The sequence below is a fragment of the Rattus norvegicus genome, chromosome 18, assembly GCF_036323735.1.
Source record: "Rattus norvegicus strain BN/NHsdMcwi chromosome 18, GRCr8, whole genome shotgun sequence".
In the NCBI taxonomy this organism is placed as follows: domain Eukaryota; kingdom Metazoa; phylum Chordata; class Mammalia; order Rodentia; family Muridae; genus Rattus; species Rattus norvegicus.
The window spans coordinates 82,313,991-82,335,098 of NC_086036.1; the positions used below are offsets into that span (position 1 = coordinate 82,313,991).

At 38.7% G+C, this 21,108-nt stretch overlaps 1 pseudogene; it reads left to right on the plus strand.

Moving 5' to 3' along the window:
• Positions 1-16,807: 16,807 nt before the first annotated feature.
• Rpf1-ps2 (ribosome production factor 1, pseudogene 2) lies at positions 16,808-17,444 on the plus strand (annotated as a pseudogene).
• The last annotated feature ends 3,664 nt before the right edge of the window (positions 17,445-21,108 follow it).

Genomic DNA, 21,108 nt, shown 5'->3' on the forward strand with positions numbered 1-21,108 from the left:
CTCTCCCTCTCTCTCTCTGTGTTCCTCCTTTGTGGACATCACAAGGTAATCTCTCAGCTGATGCTTTAGCACCATGCCTATGCTCCTTGCCTGGATAACGACCGATCCTAATCCTCTGAAACAGTAAACCTCCAGAGAAACTCTTCTATCAGTTGTTTGGTCATGGTGTTTTATCACACAGCACAATTAACTCTGGCACTTAGCATATTTCAAAAGTCATGGATCGGTTTTACAAATAGATGACGGTTCTCACAATGCATTTTAGTAGTAATTCAGGAAGAAAAATGTTGAAAAAGTGAAAACGATCCTAACAGGCTATGAACTAGGTCTTAAAAACCAGAGCCTCAAACGGATGCAGATATCATCTGGACTTCAATGATCGTCTATTTGTTCAGAACTCAGAACATTAATTTAATAATGTGATTGTTCATTTTAGGCTTAGTACCTGAGACAGTCAGCACTGATGTGTTATTAATGTAAAATTGTATGTGATTTCCAAACATAATAAAGCTGACTGAAAAGCTGCTTAAGATAACCTGCTGATGAAACCTCCAATTCTTTTTCAGTTCTCTTTCCCCTTAATTGAAAATGTTTTTATAAGTTATATTCTATTTTTAATTTATTTATTTAATTAATTAATTGCTGCTCCTCCCCTTGGTTCCCCTTTGCAGAGACAATCCCCTAGACCCCCCTTCCCTTTTTCTCTGAGAGGGTGAGCACCCCTTTTCATCCTCCCACCATGCCATATCACATCTTCATCAGGGTAAGTGCATCCTCTCCCACTGAGGCCAGAAAAGGCAGCCCTCTGCTACATGTATGCCGGGGCCTCAGTCTTATTGTATGTATGCTCCTTGGCCTCAGTCTATTGTATGTAAGCTCCTTGGCCTCAGTCTATTCTATGTAAGCTCCTTGGCCTCAGTCTAGTCTATGTATGCTCCTTGGTTGGTTGCTCAATCTATGGGAACTCCCAGAAGTGCAGGTCTGTTGGTCCTCCTGTGGGATTCCCATCCCCTTCGCAGTATTCAATCCCCAACTCTTCCATAAGAATCCTCAAACTCCATTCGATGTTTGGCTATAAGTACCTGGTTCTGTTTCAGTCTGCTGCTGGGTGGAGCCTCTCAGAGGACAGTTATGCTAGGCTTCTGTCTGCAAACATAATAGAGTATAATTAATAAAGTCAGGGTTTGGAGCCTACCCATGGGATGAGTTTAAAGTTGGACTGGTTATTCTTTGGCAATTCCTTCGATCTCTGCTCCATATTTGCCCTTGAATTTCTTTTAGTTATGGCATATTTTGGGTCAAAAAAGTTGTGAGTATATTATATTCTAACCATGCTTTCATATCTATAACTCCTTCTATACATAATCTCTACATCCTCACTCATTCATCTCTCTCTCTCTCATCTCTCTCTCCTCTCTCCTCTCTCTCTCTCTCTCTTTTTCTCTCCCATCCTCATTAAAAAGAAAAGAAAACAAAAACACAATGACAAAAATAAAAAAACACCAGAATAGAAACCCAAAATACAAAACAAATGACCAATAAGACACACAATGTGCAAATAAAGCAAAATGAGACAAAATGTCTACAAACATACCATCGAGTTTGTTTTGTGTTAACCAATTACTCCCATGTACAGGCCTATATTTAAGTGTGGTTAATACATCAAGTGAAACTATGCTGGAGAAAATAACTCATTAATTTGCATGTGGGAACTAATTTCAAATAGCTTCTTGATTAAGAGTGGGAGTAAATGTCCACTTCCCATCTAAACGTCCACTAAATCCCATCTGACTTGAACCTATGCAGGCCTTGTGCATGCTGCCAGTCTCTGAATTCTTATGTGACCTGGTTCTGATGTGTCTGGAATACTCTGTTTCCTTGGAGTCATCTACAAACTCTGTCTCTTACCATCATTTTCCCCTTCCTTCCACATAAATCTCTGAGCACTGAAAGGAAATATTTGATAGAGACATCCCATTTAAGACTGAGTGTTTTAAAATTTCTCAGTCTTGGTACATTTTCCAGTTTGGGTCTCTTTGCTAGTTCTTTTTTGCTGTAAGAATCAGCTTCTCAGGTGATGGCTGAGTAAAGCACTCGTTCGTAGGGTACAGTGAGATGTCATTGGGAGTCAATTTACTGCTATGTTCCTTCAGCAGAGCTGTTTTTTGTTTGTTTGTTTTCTTTGAGGCATATGACCATTATAATCTCAGGCTCTTGGTCATACTAGCAGTGTCAGATGCAGGTTCCATCTAATAAGAGAATAGATAGTTACTCCAAAAACATTTGTGCCACCATTTCATTAGCATATCTTTCAGGCAATTTGCCATTGTAGATAAGAGGGATCATAATTGAGTTGATGGTTACCTTTCTCCTCTGTTTGCATGCAGAGTACCTGAGTACCATGAATATTACTCAGAAGGGAAGAAGCTTGTGTTTAGATACCAGCTCAATTTCTCTGTGTTCCATAACATTCGTAAATTTTGTCCTCATCAGTAGTTCCTTACTAAATCAGTTCCTGTAGAGCGAACAATAGCGTGGCAATACTCTGACTTGATTGTGGTTTTCATGGGACTCCTTTGGTCAATGACTTAACTGGATGCAACCCACTCTTGTCATGGGAGGCATCACTTGGTGGTGATGGAGATCTATTTAGGTCAGTGTTCTCTCCCATTATTTCATGTTTCTATTGAGATTTCCTTAGAATATATGATATAGTTACAGGTTTCTGTATGGGCCCAAATAGCTCTTAGTATTAGAGATTCCTTCTCATAATTTTTCCCTCACAGTCTCTTCCATCTCCCACTCTGCTTCTCCATAACAATATATTCACTTCCCTTTCTGTGGCAAATCCTGTCCTTTTTAATAGTCCCTTTCTAGGTACTTAACTTCTGTGGTTATCCAGATTGCAGCAGGCCTATTAAATGCTTAAAAGCTTACATCCATATGGAAAACAGGATATTTGTCTTTTGGGGTCCAGATTACTTTACTTGGAGATATATATATATATATATATATATATATATATATATATATATATGATCAGCTTTGATCATTTACTAGTAAATGTGCCACAATTTTATTTTCCATTCATCACTATGATGATGAACATCTATACTATTTTCAACTTCTGGTTATTATGAATAGGTCAGCAGTGAACATGGATGAGCAAATTTCTCTATAGAAGGATTTAGAGTTTATTGGATATGAGTCCAAGAATGTTGTAGCTAGATCTTGAGATAGATCAATTCCCATCTTTATGAGGAACTGCCACACTGATTTCCATAGTGACTGGACAAGTTCGCATTCCCCTCAGCAGTGAATAATCTTTCCTATTTCCCTACATTCTCACCAGGATGCGCTGTTATTGTTTTATTGATCTTATCAATTATGACTGGTATAAGATAAAATATCAAAGTAGTTTTGATTTACATTTCCTTGATGACTAAGTGTGTTGAACATCTTGTTAAACTAATTTGTTTCCTCTTTTGAGAATTCTTTTTGTTCTGTATCTCCATTTTAGTTGGTTTATTTGATTTATTGATGGCCAGTTTAAAAGTTATTTATATATTTTAGATATTACCCTTATATTAAATGTGCAAATAGTAAGAGATTTTTCCATATTGTAGCCTGCTACTTTTCCAGAGCTATGGTGTCCTTTCGTGCACAAAAACTTTATAGTTTCATGAAGTTCAATTTATCAATTATTGTTCTTAGTGCTTCTGCTATTGATATCCTATTCAGAAAGTGTTTTTTTCTATTCTGTTGATTTTAATACTATTTTTAGTACATTTTCTATTAGATTGAGGTTATTTGGTTCCACTGATCATCATGTTTGTTTTTATGCCAATACAGAGCTCTGTTTTCTATAACTCTGCAGTACAACTTGATAACAGGGGCCTCCTTTGACTCTTCTGTTATTCAGGATTGTTGTTTTAGCTATCCTGGGGCTTTGTGTTTCAATATAAAGTACAAAATTATTATTTTTTCTTATTTCTATGAAGAATTCTACTACAATTTTGATGGATCTTGCATTGATTCGGTAGATTGTGTTTGCTAGGAAAGCCACTTTCAGTGTATTATTTCTACCAATATATGTGCATAGGAGATCTTTCCATCATCTTGAGTTCCCTCCATTTTTTTCCCTTAATGTCTTAAGGATTTTATTACAGAAGTTTTTCACTTGCTTGCTTAGAGATATTCCAAGATTTCCCCATCTAGGGAATTGTGAAAAGTGGTGTTACCATCATTTCTCTTTGTCATTTTTATTCATCGATACTACTGATTTTTGAATGTTAGATATTTTTATCCTCTTCTTTTCTTGATAGTAGATGTTTTTTTATATTATTTGAAACTATTTTGAAAAATTTGGAGATGGTGATTTCTTGCAGCTCTAGAGCTCCTTCTGGTGCAGACCCATGTATGCCCTATGCCTGGAAACTCAGTCTCTGTGAGTTTCATTCATCTTTGGACCTGTTGTGCTGTGAAAGACCTGCTTTCTTTGTGTCCTCCATACCCTCTGACTCTTCTACTCCTCCCTTTTCCTTTTTTGAAGAGTTTCCTGAACCCTACGGGGATGGGGTTTGATGGGGACATATATCTAAGGCTGAATGCTCTAAGATATCTCTCTTGATATTGTCTGGATGTATGTCTCTGTATTTCTTCCCATCTGCTGCTGCAGGGGACATCCAAGATGAAGGTTGAATAGGCACAAATTGATGAGTATATAAGAGTATCATTGGAAGTCATTGTAGTGTTCTTTTTAACACTAGTATTTGGTTTTCCCAAGGCCCCCGGTCTATGTAGGCTCAGACTTTTGGCCACCCAAGGAGTTCTAGGTATAGGTTGAGTGTCACACATGGGGTCTTACTCTGATATTTGACATATTTCTTAGTAATACCTGGTATGGTTATTGTTTGATAGGTTCCCTATCTATCTCTCTCTCTCCTATCTGTCTCTCTATCTAATCTATCTATCTATCTATCTATCTATCTATCTATCTATTATTTTTGAGATCTTGTTCTCTCTGGATCCCAGGCAAGTATGGTGGCTGTGGAGTTCTTATTAGAGAATGTTCTGCAGTGGGTTGGTGAGAGAAAGTAATAAAGATAGGCTAGGAGGGAAGGTTGAGGAGGGATGCAAAAAAAAAAGTAGAAAAGGGATCCTATTGACACCATAAGAGTTCACAGGTAGTTGAGATGTCCTAGAAGTAGGGGCTTCTAGAAGCAACATGTGGCAGGGCAAAAAATAAGACTGCAGGGACAAGGAGGAAGGACTAGGGGGAATGTGGTTCTATACCTAAAGGTTGTATCCACAATGAATGGAATTGAAATGGGAAGATGGGTTACTGAATGCTGTTTGTTCATGATGCAGAGGCTATTCCTGGTTGTCAACCTGACTATATCTGGAGGCTCACCTGTGAACTGGATTTGAGGCAGGGAGATACAAGTTTCTGACCTGGATATTGGCACAGAGATCTTGAGGCATATTGGCTGTGAATCCCAGGAGATGAAGGCAAAGAGATCTCTGAGTTCAAGGTCATCTGGACAAAACAAGTCGCAAATCTAGGCGCTGTGGTACATACCTCTAATCTGGACCACGCTTTCTGCTGGAGAACTACATAAGGACATTGAAAGAAGGAGGATTCTCCTTCGCCTGCTTGCCCTGTGGGACTGAGCAACTGCTAGATCCTTGGACTTCCATTCACAGCTGCTGCTGACCATTGTTGGAGAGTTGGATGACAGACTCTAAGTCATCAACAAATTTCCTTACCACATAGAGACAACCTATAAGTTCTGTAACTCTAGAGAACCCTGACTTGACTATACCTGACTAGGGGTACCTCTGGACAGAGCATAATGGAAGATAGAAGGAATGGTGAGAAACTTCTATCTGAATCCCACCTCCTGGAGAAATGTGCTTCTGAGGATCAGGATTGACAGATACAGAAGTCTCGCATGACTGAGAGTGAGACTGGAGAGATCTTATGGAGGACAGAAGTATAGTGAAATTGCTTACCTGAATTCCAGTCCAGCGTGGTGCCTGGGGCTTCAGGAAGTTTCTGAAAATTAGAGGTTTGCATTACAGAATCAAGATGAGATATAGGGGAAGAGGTAAAATATGAAAATTTAAAGGAGTTTCATGTTTTAAGAAAGATGCCATTATTTAAATAATGTCAAAGAATTTAAATGAAATTGTTCACAACTAGTAATTCTAAGTTCTTCATCTTTATGGGAGAAAAAAAAACATAGATAACTGAGCTACATATGCAAGGTAATGCCTAGATTACATAATGTATCCTTACTCAATATTCCCACACTCAAACAGTTTGAATTTTTAATTAAAAATTCACTTAGTAGGCTGCATGTTCCCACTCATTCTCCTGGCCATCTGCCTAATCTGCCAGAGAGTTGAGGCCCCAGGAAATCAGAAGATATGGCAGGGGACTATCCTCTTGGAGACAAGGGGGAGGAAGAGTGGAACGAAGAACTGTGGGAAGGGGTACCAGGAGAGGGGACAATGACTGGAATGTAAATAAATAAAATAATGGAAAAAAAACAGAAATGAAAACACATCACTTAGTAATTTAATATTCTAGTACTGCCATAAAATGTTACCACTAAGATGATGTTCTTAACATTATTTAACTGTGGGGGTTCAGAGACTGAAAAAGCTCATAAACTACATGTTGGTGACATAATTGATATTTGGTTCCATGAACTCTGTGATTTAAGCCCAAGCACCCAATGAGTAAACTGCATTTGAACTAATAAAATTCATTGCTTGTTTGAGTCTAGAATATAAACACATTACTCTGAGGCATTATGGATTTCTTCATTTTCTCTGTTCCTATCATTTGGAGGCAAGGTTTTCTAGGTGGTATTGAACCACGATTAAAAAATTACCTGTTGATAATTTCTTTCACATTCATTAAAGAAATGCTACTAACAGCACAGACAAAAGTGGGCTAATTTTCTGCAGTCCTTAAACACAAGTTGGGGTTGGAATGAAGATAAAACATTGAAACATGGCAAGGAACCTATTTAAGAGTATACTGTGACTCTGAGTTTTGTGATTACAAGATTCTTCACAATTTTCAAGGTACAGGAATGGCTATATGCTGTAATAAAAAATTATTAATATTCTGGAAAGCACACTAGTTCATCTGCAATTTTAATCTGCATCATTGGACAGAAGCATGTTGTTTCATAATTTTTACAGAACATAAAGTTTACGAAAAATTGAAGCGCTGACATTTTGCTCTATCTAGGTTTGGCCAATCTCAGCCTTTTTAAACTATGATAAAGTAATGCTGCATGTGCAGCACACTTTAGGACACGCCCATAATAGGAAATCAGTACTGTTTCAGCTTTTTCAACATACAAAGGCAGAACATACAAAGGACACTTTAGCTGCAAGAATAAAAAATTGAGAAAGTAATTTTTCTTCATCTGTCTTAACTGAAGCTATTTTGTACAAGACAGATCATGAAAAGTGTGTATACTGGCTTATAGTTTGTCTAACATACTATATTAAAAAAACAAGCAGTTGACTAATATGTTTCCTTTTTATTTTTTCTTCTTTTCTGGCAAAAGCAGTGGGAACATTTTCTATTTACAGTATCTAGAGAATGAAGAACAAGGGGCTATAAAGGAAAGGGTTTTGTTGTTTTTGTTGTTGTTTTGTTTGGAATAGTTAATAAAAGCATTTTCAAATAACATAACTTTATTATAGACATTCAATATTTCATTTAGGACTAATCACTTATAATTGGGCCCAGCCAGTGACTTTGCAGTTGCCTTTAGTCTCCTAGCTGCCTACAACAGTGTTTGAATTAGGAATTAAATAACTCTTCATATATTATGTAAACAATAGGTCCATTTGGAAGTGCTCTATTTCATTATCTTGGTGCCATCGTAGGGACATAGTCATGGTGTTTTCCCTTCCATAGAAAATTTGTACAGAACTAGAAATACCATTTTATCCTTTCCAGGAAATAAATTTAAAAAATAAAGTTTAGAGATTAAGAGATAATAAATTGGTCTAATTATGTTTTTAAAAATTATATATCTATATTACCTATAGATAATCTATCTATCTATTCCTATCTATCCATATCTTTCTATTAATTGAGACAGAAAACAAATGAAAATATATTCAATATGGCTAAAATGGGATGAGGGACAAAGAATCCATTGAATCTCCCCTAGTTTTTCTTCAGGGTTCCAACCATCAACATGGGGTTCAAATGCAAAGCCCATCTAAACAGTCAAGAAAGGTGTGATGGTCTCCTGTCACCATTGTCCAGTTCCAAGTATCTCTTGCAAGGACACTTGTATTTCTTTCTCCAGAAGACAAATTCTTCTGAATGCCTCTGTGACTTAAGCTCTTTTTTTCTCAACAAGATATCCCTGTGGAAAAAATCTCATTTCTTGGGAATCCAACATGTAACAGCAAAGAGGTAAGCACAAATGTCTTTATTCTTTCCTAATATTTCTTTAGTATCTCAATGTTCATGTAAAACATACGTTTATCTTCAAAAAATACCATAAGCAGACACATGGTTAGTATAGATTAAGACACTCTCAGGTATCTTGAAGAGACAGTTTTACATTATCTCATGGCTTTAGTTACTTTTAGAAGGGCTGTTACAGACAACTCTATCTGATTGGTTGGAGTAAGGTCTAGCCATGAAGTCTAGGCTGCCTTAAATTTATGACACTAATGCTTCATTTCTTAAACATTGGGATTACAGGGAAGTACTGCCATTCTCAGTGTGACTTTATTTCAACTCTGACAACTCCTCCCTTGCATTTGTACAGTATTCTCTAAAGACATTTCAGTAAACATTTATGAACTTTTTGATTTAGTATCAAAATTTTTATTGATGTTAATACAAGAATATAACAAGACAGGAAACCTGAGTTGTGGTTAATAGAGTTAAAGTGGCAATGTTCTATGCTGAAGGCCTAAATATAATCAACCTTTGAGTATATTTTGTTTTTTTGGCTACAGCCCTATAGTTTTCTCATAATCTCACTATAGACCAAAAGTACAGTAAGAGGTAGATCTTAAATTTCTTGTGATTATTCTGACCTATAGTTCTAAGTTATTATGCTGTGTTTATAGCCAAGTCTCCTCAGAAATACCTATAACCTCATTTACATGAAAGTATAAATGGTTAGTGGCATCCTCACATCATTTTCTACCAAGAAAATGCAAAAAAAAAATAAAGATTTCATTTTGCTGTCAGCATGACTATCAAGAATACAGATGGCAACAAATGTTAGTACAAATGTAGGGCCAGGACTACCCATATACACATCTGTTTTTTTAAACTAGTATTCCAGTTTAAACTGGAATCAGTATGGTAGTTTTACAGAAAAAAAGGAAATGGGATTACAAAATGAAAAAGGTATCTACAGACAGCATTTTGAATCCTGCTGCAGAGGCACCTGTGTATTCATGTTCATTGCTATTCTATTCACAATAGCTAAGAAATTGAACCAAACTAAATGTTCATCAACCAGTGAATAGAGTAAAAACATGCTGTATATATATATATGTGTGTGTGTGTGTGTGTAATGAGATACTGCTAAACCACTAAAATGAAGGAAATCATAGAACACCCATCTATTTACATGATAGATGTAACTTGAAAGAAATTATACTGAGTGAGGAAACTCAGGCCCAGAAAGGCAAATGCTTTATGTTCTCTCTTATGTGTATCTCCTAGATTCTTTTGTTTTATGGCCTTATCTTCAAGTACATGTGCATGCTAGCAAATCAGAAACAAGCCTTAGAGGGGAATATATTTTAGGAAGAGTAGTAGAACAGAAATGGACAATGCTGGTAACAGAGAGTTCAAGGAAGTAGTGTAGAGATGAGGGTTGAAAAAGGAGAAAGTGTGGGAAATAATTCACCCAAATGATGTATGTGTGAAGAAACTACCTAGGAACTGATTGCAATCCAAGTAAAATCTATAATTATTTATAGTGAATCCATGTGATATGTAAGAATAAAAGAATAAAGAAAAATGGAAGCTAACAATTTAAGTACAGAATGGGCCAGGTAAATGAGAGAAAGGAAGTAGGAGAGATAGACTAGCCAAAACCAAGGGTGTATAAGGATGCATGATTAGTCCCCATTAGTTGTAAGCATATGTTACCTCCTGATGAGTTATTAATCAGGGAGACCTCAAAGAAACTCAAGTATACATAACTATTGCTAGCCCTCTTGGTTGTCTACCATGACTATACGGTCAGAGCATATTTCTGAAGTCATCATTTACTTTTGATAGAGAATATTGAAAAATCAACCTTGACTGAAAAGGAATCATTCCCTTTGCTGGAAATAGCTATGCAGGCTAGTTAGAAAAAAAAGAAACTCAGCAATCTTACCCAGCACAAGACCCTGCATAGTAAAATAATAAATCTCCAGGCAAGAAGGGCCCATCGAAGTAATAATGATTAATACTATTCATAGGCCTAAGTGCATATTTTCTTGATTGGAGATGAGGCCTACTCTATACAGGAAGAGTTCATATTGGTACTATAAACATGGACAACAATCATGGCTAATGAAGTCACTGGCATAAGAGGATGGCTTATTTGTGCAGTTTTGATAATTTGCTGTTATCAAACTGTCTCTAGTTATGAGACTTCATTCATATTTTTGACACTATCAACTTTGGGAAGAGAAGCTTCTTGTTACAGTGAGTAATGATTAGTGCAGAGGCCCACTCAGTTCAAAATGCCAAGAGTAGGGTTTATGAGTGGCAGCTGCAACTGAAACATCTATACCAAGGCCTCCCCATCACAAGGCTGAGAGATCATCTCAAACAACAAGGCAGAAAGTATGGGCGAGCCAGAGGATGAAAAGGGGAGTTGTGAGATAGTCTTCTTGGGCATGGTGCAGCTGTTTCACACATTAACTAATATAAGATGTAGTTACCTACACATAATGAAGGTGGTTAAGATTTTTCTATAGAGTAGGAAAGGGCTTTCATGTTCCTCAGGAGTTACTGACAGTTGATGCTGGTACAGGATGGGAAGTCATTTTTTCACAGGGGTCAGGCTAATAGTAGGTTCCCAGTGCTCTGAGAGAAAACCCCTCAGACATGGCACTGACAAACATCTTGCTTCTGAAAACTATTTCTTTTTTGTTGAAAAGAAGTCAAATCCATGGAACGTAAACAGTATTTTTGTGCATAAAGTAGACTTGATTTGCAAAGTATGCAAACAGTAGAGACAGAAAGATATGGACATACATTGACTTGATGAAGGCTTATGTAGAGAAGATAGAGCCAGAGTAGGATGAGACTGTATTTAAAGTTCTTAGGTGCCAGAGGATATCAGGGAGTACCATTTCTTCCAGTTGGATAAAGAAATTATCAGTCAGTGATTCTTTGACATCAGCAGAAAACAGAAAGAATCAGAATCTCCCACTTTATGGGAAGCAAAGAGTTAACTTCATTTCCAGGTTCTGGGAAGTCAAAGTGTTGATTCCAGTCATGAGCAAGCCTCCATGCTGCCATTCAGCCCTAGAAGATGAATTGTGGATTCTAACTTAGGGAGTAAGACCTGCATGAGCTTGCCATGTTAGGACCGCAATACTGATGTATTTGGATAAAATCTATCATTGTTAAATATTTGTTAATCCCAAGCAGTTCCTTCTAGAAATGTAGCAAATTTCATGATTTTATAATCTCATGTAAAACTTTTTCATTGTTTCTTGATGTTGTGAATCTTATTTTCCCCAGTGAAAACTAAATAATTTTTCACTTTTAATACATAATTTATTATGTTTAATGTCTTGCTTTATCCATAAATGCTTTGGTTTTAAATTCTTTTAAAAGGTCTAACCTACTTAAAATACTAGCAGAGGTCCACGTACAATTTTTAATTTTAAATGCACTTCAGAAATAGAGAACAGAGAAGGACAGGTTTCATTTTCCTTTCATTCTTGGAAATAAAACTTCATAGTTCACCACAATTTTCAACATGATAAGCTAATATACTCCATATTATATCTATTGTAATATCATTTTGTGTGAACTTATTAATTTCTTCATTTTCTTATATTTCTTATATTTTCTGCTGTTTTGATCAAGTTACACTCATGAAAACCTACCTGCACCAGCCTCTTGAGAGCTGGGGTTAGACGTGTACACCACAAAGTTTGAAAGATTTTAGATTTAAAAAGAGTATCAGTCTCAACAATATTAATTAATTAAGTATAGCCAACTATGTCTTCCATTTATTAATGATGAATAGAACCTACTTATCTATTTCTTAAGTATATGAATCTCGTAAATGTATCCTGAGCTATAATTACTGACAGGGCCATATGTAGCTTGTGGACAGTCTAATCATATCTTTAGTTCTGTGAGTTTCTTTGTTTTCTTGAGAGGTATAAGCCAAAAATTACACACGAAGATAGATGCCAGATGTAGAAGGGCACCTTGGGTGGAACACATTATGGACAAACATTTATCACAGCCTGGCAGCCTCTTCATTTTCCTCACCTGCTCATGTGGTGTGCACCTGTGGCATGCTGACTCTCCATGTGGAGGCTCTTCTAGGGACTTCCGAGATTAAAGATTCTGTTAGGTGTGTAACTTTCACATAAGCCTTTTGAGGTTTTGCTCTTACTATTTATTATAGTGTGAATGTCAAGCCCCATTCCTTCTCCTATAAGAAAACAAAACAGTACAGAACAAACAAACAAACAAACAAACAACAAAACCCTTACTTCTGATATCTGAAGAGAAGATTAAACAAAACAGCTTGAATATTCTTTTTTTCCCATAATGGGATCAATGTAAAAATAATATTGGTGTTCTTTCTTCTACCATGAGTATTTTTGCACAGCACCATGAAGCACTTTGTTAAGCACTGATATACTTCCAGAGAAAGCCAGACCCTAGAACAGATTCAAAGAGTGAATCCATGGTTTAGTGGGGTACAAATATTTTGGGGAGAATTTTTTAAGAATCATAATAAAGTTTACAATTTGCATGTAAAGATTTTAAAAATTGTTTTTAAAACTGATCAATCCACTCCTAGTTTTGTTCTGCTAACATTCCCACAGTTTTCCATGACCTCTGCTGCCAAATGGGTCTAGAGTGACCCATTTAGTCGACAAAAATTTCCTGTCTTTAATAACCCATAGTCAAAAATATTGGTGTTGAAAACGGACATGGATCTGCCTCTCCTGGAAATCTCTACAGGGCAGACTGCTGGATCTCATTTCCAGCACGTTTGAACTAGTCATTCTGGCACAAGACCTGGAATTTGCATTTCACATGATGCTCATGCTATCAGAGAACCACTGTGTGGACAACTGTGTAGCCTAAGGTAATTGACATGTCAGCAAGCTGCAAAATGAAAACAAATGTTATGATAAGGCAGCATAGAGGGTAACATTGATAAACATAGGATCCTACAAACCAGGCTTGTTTCAGAAGATGTAACAAATAGGAACCACTGTGGAGTACTGTGTTATTCTCGGAGGGGTATAAAAGTGAGTGAACTCAGTTTTAGGGTATTACTGGGGCTGTTGTTTGCTTTCAGGCTTTGGGGGAATAGAGTAGTCAGTTCTACAACCTGCCTGCCTGTCATCTATCCCACACAGCACTGAGGTTCAGAAAAATGTGAAGCCACTCTGAAACCCTGTCAGGTACCTCCAGAGCCAGTCCTCCTAACCCTACTTAGTCTATCAGCCAAATCCCCCATCCCCAATGATGACTGGGATCTCCTGGAGTTGAACCTGGATTTAGATGCACATGATTTGATTTGGTGCATAAAAGATTCTAAACACTCTAAACATTCTAAACCAGGAAACTGATATAACTGATAAATGCATTCAGAAAAGTGGCAGGATATTAAGTAAACACAAAAAAAATAGCCTTCAAATGCCACAAATGACAGCACACTGAGAAAGAAATCAAGGAAGCAATACCATATTTAGTATCATCAAATCACAAAATATATCTAAGGAAGTAAAAGACATGTGAAACACAATATTTTAGATGCTTAAAAAATAGAAGTAATATCAAAGGATGGAAAGACTCTCCTGTTCATAAACTGGTAGGATAATTAAATTTGCCAAAATGGCCACCCTTCCCAAATAAATTCACAGAGTAAAATATATCAACATAAAAATTCCAATACAAGTCTATAACAAGGTGAAAACGTAATTTCTCATAAAGAAAGTTCATATAGAAACAAATAAAAGCAAACCCAGGATAGCTGTGTTATCTAGTTTAGATAACACTTTGACATAGGATGGAACCATTTGGGAAGATAAAACTTCAATTGAGAAAATGCCCCTACTTGATTTCTCTGTGAACAAACCTGCAGTGCATTTTCTCTCTCTTCCTTCCTTCCTTCCTTCCTTCCTTCCTTCCTTCCTTCCTTCCTTCCTTCCTTCTTTCCTTCCTTCCTTCCTTCCTTTCTTTCTTTCTTTCTTTCTTTCTTTCTTCTTATTGGATATTTTTTATTTAAATTTCAAATGTTATTCCCTTTTTCCGTTTTCCCATCTATAAGCCCCCTATCCCACCCCCTTCCCTCATTCTATAAGGGTGTTCCCCCTAGCAAACTACCCCCTTCCCCTCCCCACCCTGATATTCCCCTACACTGGGGGGGTCCAACCTTGGCAGGACCAAGGGCTTCTACTTCCATTGATGCCCAACAAGGTCATCCTCTGCTATATATATATAGCTGGAGCCATGGGTCTGTCAATGTGTAGTCTTTGAGTAGTGGTTTAGTCCCTGGGAGCTCTGGTTGGTTGGTATTGTTGTTCTTATGGTGTTGCAAGCCCCTTCAACTCCTTCAATCCCTTTTCTAATTCCTCCAAGGGGGACCCTGTTCTCAGTTCAATGGTTTGCTGCTAGCATTAATCTCTGTGTTTGTCATGCTCTGGCTTAGCCTCTTAGGAAACAGCTATATCAGGCTCCTGTCAGCATGCACCTTTTCATATCTGCAATATTGTCTGGGTTTGGTGGCTGTATGTGTATGGTCTGGATCCCCACATGGGGTGGTCTCTGAATGGCCATTCCTTTCGTCTATGCACCAAAATTTGTCTCCATATCATTTGCTATGAGTATTTTTATTCCCCCTTTTAAGGAGGATTGAAGTATCCACTCTTTGGTCGTCCTTCATCTTGAGCTTCAAGTGTTCTGTGAATTGTATCTTGGATAATTCAAGCTTTTGGGCTAATATCCACTTATCAGTGAGTGCATATTATGAGTGTTTTTCTGTGACTGGGTTACCTCTCTCAGGATGATGTTTTCTAGTTCTGTCCATTTGCCTATGAATTTCATGAAGTCATTGTTTTTGATTGCTGAGTAGTATTCCACTGTGGAAATGTACCACATTTTCTGTATCCATTCCTCTGTTGAGGGACATCTGGGTTCTTTCCAGCTTCTGGGTATTATAAATAAGGCTGCGATGAACATAGTGGAGCACGTGTCTTTGTGCATTTTCTTGATTGATGACTAATGTGGAAGGGTTCACCTCACTGTGATGGTGCTACTTCTGGGTTGTAGATCCTGAGTGGTATAAGAAAGCAGGCTGAGAAAGCCACAAAGAGCAAGTAAATAGGCAGTGTTCCCTCATGGCCTCTATAATAGTTGTTACCTTTAGGTTTCTGCCTAGAATCTGTTTTGACTTCCTTTTATGGTGGAATGTGATATGGCACTGTAAGCACAATAACCTTTCCCCACCAAGTTGTTTTTAATCATTGTGGCTTTCAACAAATGGTGGTGAGTAATCTTGAGAGTTACCAATAGAATAATGAACCTTTTTCAATATCTCTAACCCTGCACAAAATTCAACTCCAAAGGGATCACGGAGATTTATATAAGACCTGATACCCTGAATCTTATAGAAGAAACTTCATATACCAGTCTTGGACATGTGCCCAGAGAACTCCATATTCTACTACGGAAAACGCTACTTAGCTATATTCTATACTGCTCTAATCACAATATCCAGGACACAGAGTTTGTCTAACTTTCCATGGATTTATGAGTGTATTGATGTGCCAAGGAGGGATCTAGAATCACTTAATAGAAAAACCTCTGGGCAGGTTTGTGAGTTTCTGGACTGAGTTAATTGAAATAAGGAGACCCTGGGAAAGGGAATAACATTTAAAATGTAAATAAAATATCCAATAAAAGGAAAGAAGAAGCAGAAGGAGGAGGAGGAGGAGAAGGAGGAGGAAGAGGAGGAAGAGGAGAGGGAGGAGGAAGAGAAGGAGGGGGAGGAGAAGGAGGGGGAGGAGGAGGAGGAGGAGGAGGAGGAAGAAGAAGAAGAGGAGGAGGAGGAGGAGGAGGAGGAGGAGGAGGAGGAAGAAGAAGAAGAAGAAGAAGAAGAAGAAGAAGAAGAAGAAGAAGAAGAAGAAGAAGAAGAAGAAGAAGAAGAAGAAGAAGAAGAAGAAGAAGAAGAAAGACGATGATGTCTCACCTTCACTGTGGCAACCCCACTCCCCTGCACTGAGGTTTCAGACCAAATAGAAAGGATACAGGGAACTTAACACCGGCATTCAACCTCAGCTTCTGGATAATATTCTTTAATATTATTTGGCCATGATGTCCTATCATTGTTGACTCTACACATGAACTATGAGCCAAAATAAACCTTTATTTCTCTGAATGAAAAAAAGAAAGGAAGGAAGGAAGGAAGGAAGGAAGGGAGGAAGGAAGGAAGGAAGGAAGGAAGGAAGGAAAGAAGGAAGGAAGAAAATGTGGCACAGTAATAGAATGTGATATTATTCAGCCTTAAGACAGAAATTAAGCTGAAACAATATGGCAAAGGCCGGCAAGAAAAGTGGCAGTGGTAGCAAGCGAGGCTTGAAGAGGGAAGTCGCTGCTAAAGAGCCCTAAGAGGCTGCGATCAAGAGCAATGGGAAGGCTGCGAGGGTCGGGGGATTGCTGTCCGTGAAAGCCGCTCAACCCACCCTGGGCTTCAGTATCTTGGAGATTAAGAACAAGTAGCCACAATACTTGCTGTTCACACAGTGGAAACAGCAGCAGGAGAAAGAAAAGTTGGCAGCTAAGGAAAAACTTAAGAGAGAAAGGCTCTTGGTAAAAGGTTCCACCAAAGCCTGTCCCCAAGACCATTGACCAGCAACTCCTTATGATGAGCCCTCATTAGACCCCAATGAAGAAGAGGTGGCTTATGAGGAAGCTACAGATGAATTTGTTTCTTACTTCATCAACAGAGACGTCTCCTAAGATTCTTATCATAACGTCAGAGAGACCTCATGGGAGAACAGTATGACTCTGTGAGCAGCTCTCAACAGTTATACCAGATCCAAATGTATATTACAGAAGAGGACTGGCTCTGAAAAAATTATCCCACAGTGCATTGCAAGAGATTTCACAGGCCTGATCATTATTTAATGAAGATCTTAATACACCAAATGGACTTATTCTGAGTTAGTTGCCAAATGGTCCAAGTACTCATTTTAAAATGAGTAGTGTTCCTCTTCATAAAGAAATTAGGCAATGAGGCAAACACCCCACAGAACATGTACCCGAGATAATTCTAAATAACTGTACCACATGAATAGGTCATTCTATCAGACGTATGTTCGCTTCTCTATTTCCTCATATTCTCCAATTTATTGGAAGACAAGTTGCCACGTTCCACAATCAGCAGTAATACATCCTCAGGTTTCACAGATACATATTCAAGAGTGAAAAGAAGGTGGAAATTCAGGAACATGGACAATGTTTTACCTTGAAATTATGATTTCTCCATAAGGGAAAGTTTGATTCTAAGTATGGAGAGTATGAATGGGTCCACAAGCCATGGGAAATGGATATAAGTCAAAGTAAATGCCATATATAAAGGACTAGGGGAGTAGTACTGAATTTTGCTGGACAGGCCTGTCTTGAAAGACTTGGTAATTTAACAAAATACACTTTCAAAATAGGATTTGATTTTATAAATCTTGTATTTGAACAGATGACCAAGTGTTGTGAATTTCCACTCCATATAGTATATAAATAAATGTAATTTTATTTACATCTAAAAAAATTAAGCTGAGTAATATTCCATTGTGTAAATGAACCACATTTTCTGTATCCATTCTTCTGTCTTGGGACATCTGGATTGTTTCCAACTTCTGGCTATCACAAATAAGGCCCCTCTGAACATAGACGTGCCCCTGTGGCATGGTGGGACATCTTTTGGGTATATTCCCAAGAGTGGTATTACTGGGTTTTCAGGTAGATCTATTTCCAATTTTCTGAGAATTTCCAAATTGATTTCCAGAGTGGTTGTACCAGTTTGCAAACCTACCAGCAATGGAATACTACTCAGCTATTAAGAATTAGGATATCCTGAGGCAAATTGATGAAACTAGAAAAGATCATCCTGAGTGAATTAACTCAGACCCAAAAGGATATGCATTGTATGTACTCACTAATAAGTAGATATTAGCCAAAAAATATCCAAGATATAGTCCACAGAACTCAACAAGGCCAACAAGCTGAATGGCCCAAGTGAGGATGACTCAGTCTCACTTGGGAGGGAGAAGAAAGCAACCACAAGGCAGGAGGGAAGGAGGGATCTGGGAGGGAAAGGGGACCAGAGAGATGGGCAAGAGAGGACCATGATCTAGTATTGGGTAGGGGAAAACGACTGAAATCCTGAGGGCCCGCAGAAAGAATGGAAACAGGCAACCTTGAGAGATAGGAGGTTGGGAAGACCCTTTATAATGTACCAGAGACCTGGGAGATGAGAGACCCTCAGGACTCAAAGGGAGAGACCCTAGATGAAATGCCCTACAGTGGGGAGAGGGAACTTAGAGCCAACCTCCAGCAGAAAGACATAGCATAAAGTGAGGGATGGGGTTGTCATCCCACAGTCAAAACTCTGATCCATAATTCTTCCTGTCTGAAAGAAATGCAGGAAAGGAAATGGAGAAGAATCTGAGGAAAAGAAGGTCCAGTGACAAGATCAAAGGGGGATCCAGCTCAAGGGGAGGCCCCATAACCTAACACCATTACTGAGGCTATGGAGCATTCACAGAGAAGGACCTATCATGACTTCCAGTCAAAAGACCCAACAAGCAGCTGAAAGAGTCAGAAGCAGATACTTACACCCAACCAATGAACAGAAGCAGCTGACCCCTATGGTTGAATTGGGAAAACCTGGGAGAAGCTGAAAAGGATGATGACCCTATGGGAGGACCAGCAATCTCATTAACCTGGACCCCTGAGATCTCTCAGACACTGAATCACCAACCAGGCAGAGAAATAGTATATAAATAGGGGCAGTGGCAGGGTCAATGAAACAGGACACAGTATATGTGTTGGAGAAAGGAGAGCAGTGTAGGGTAGACAATATGGCGAAGAAGACCCATGAATAAATATCTTCTAAAAAGATGTAGAATTCTATGACTGTTTTTAAGTTTTTTAAAATATATACATATTTTAAAAGTGTTTAAATAGAGTTAGTCCATAGTGGGAAAAACACCCCAGCAAGACATTATACACTACCAAATAAAACACCCACTACTGGGCTCTCTGCTCCTCCCTGTTCCAGAGACAGCCTCATCTTCTTGTGTAGTGCCAATCTAGTCCTTTAGCCAAGATGGTGAAGGTTGGTGTGAATGGATTTGGCTGTATTGGGCACATGATTACCAGAGCTGCCTTCTCTGAATCTGACAAAGTGGAGATTGTTGTCATTGATGGTCACTTCATTGACCTCTACTATATGGTCTACATGTTTCAGTATAACTCTACCTATGGCAAATTCAATGACACAATCAAGGCTGAAAATGGGAAGCTTGTCATCAACAGGAAGCCCATTATCATCGTCCAGGAGCGGGATCCTGCTAAAATCAAATGGGGTGATGCTGAGCTGAGTATGATGTGGAGTGTACTAGTGACTTTACCACAACTGAGAAGGCCAGAGCCCATGTGATGGGTGGGGACAGAAGGGTCATCATCTCCACCCCTTTGGCCAAGGTTTGTGATGGGTGTGAACCATGAGAAATATGACAACTCACTCAAGATTGTCAGAGATGAATCCTGCACCACCAACTACTTAGCGCCCCCTGGCCAAGGTCATCCATGAGAACTTTGGCATTGTGGAAGGGCTTATGCAGTCCATGCCATCACTGCCACTCAGAAGAGTGTGGATGGCCACTCTGGAAAGCTGTGGTGTGATGGCAATGAGGCAGCCCAGAACATCATCTCTGCATCCACTGGTGCTGCCAAGGCTGTGGGCTTGGTCATCCCAGAGCAGAATGGGAAGCTCACTGACATGGCTTTCTTTGTTCCTACCTCCCCAATATATCTATTGTGGATCTGACATGCTGCCTGGAGAAACCTGCCAAGTATGATGACATCAAGAATGTGGTTAAGCAGCCATCTGAGGGCCCACTAAAGGGCATCCTGGACTACAATGAGGTCCAGGTTGTCTCCTGTGACTTCAACAGCAACTCTCACTCTTCCACCTTTGATGCTGGGGCTGACATTGCTCTCAATGACAACTTTGGTAAGCTCATTTCCTGGAATGACAGTGAATATGGCTACAGCAACAGGGTGGTAGACCTCATGGCCTTCATGACCCACAAAGAATAAGAAACCCTGGACCACTCACCCCAGCAAGGACATAGAGCCACTGAGTTGCTCAGTTGCTGAGGAGTCCCCATCCCAACTTGGCACCCAACACTGAGCATCTTCCTCACAATCTCCATCCCAGATCCCCACAATAACCGGAGGGGTCTAGGGAGCCCTCCTGACTCTCTTGAATACCATCAATAAACTTTGCTACACTCACCAAAATTAAAAAAAACACCTATTACCAGATTTATTTACTTCTTTTTGAGTTGTTGGCCAGTGATATCACATACACCCTATATGAAATGTATTGACAGTGCTATTGGTTAATCTTCACAAACTTACAATAAAAGCATAATTTTTAAGACAGCAGACATTTGAGTCACAGATCATAGGGAAATGTAGCTGGTACCCAGCTAGAATATTCATCTCCACTGACCAGCTTTCATGGTTCCAAAAGGTACTATGCATACACCCAGAGGCAGGAAGTAATGATCAATTTTATCCATCTGTGAACCTTTTGAGTTCCA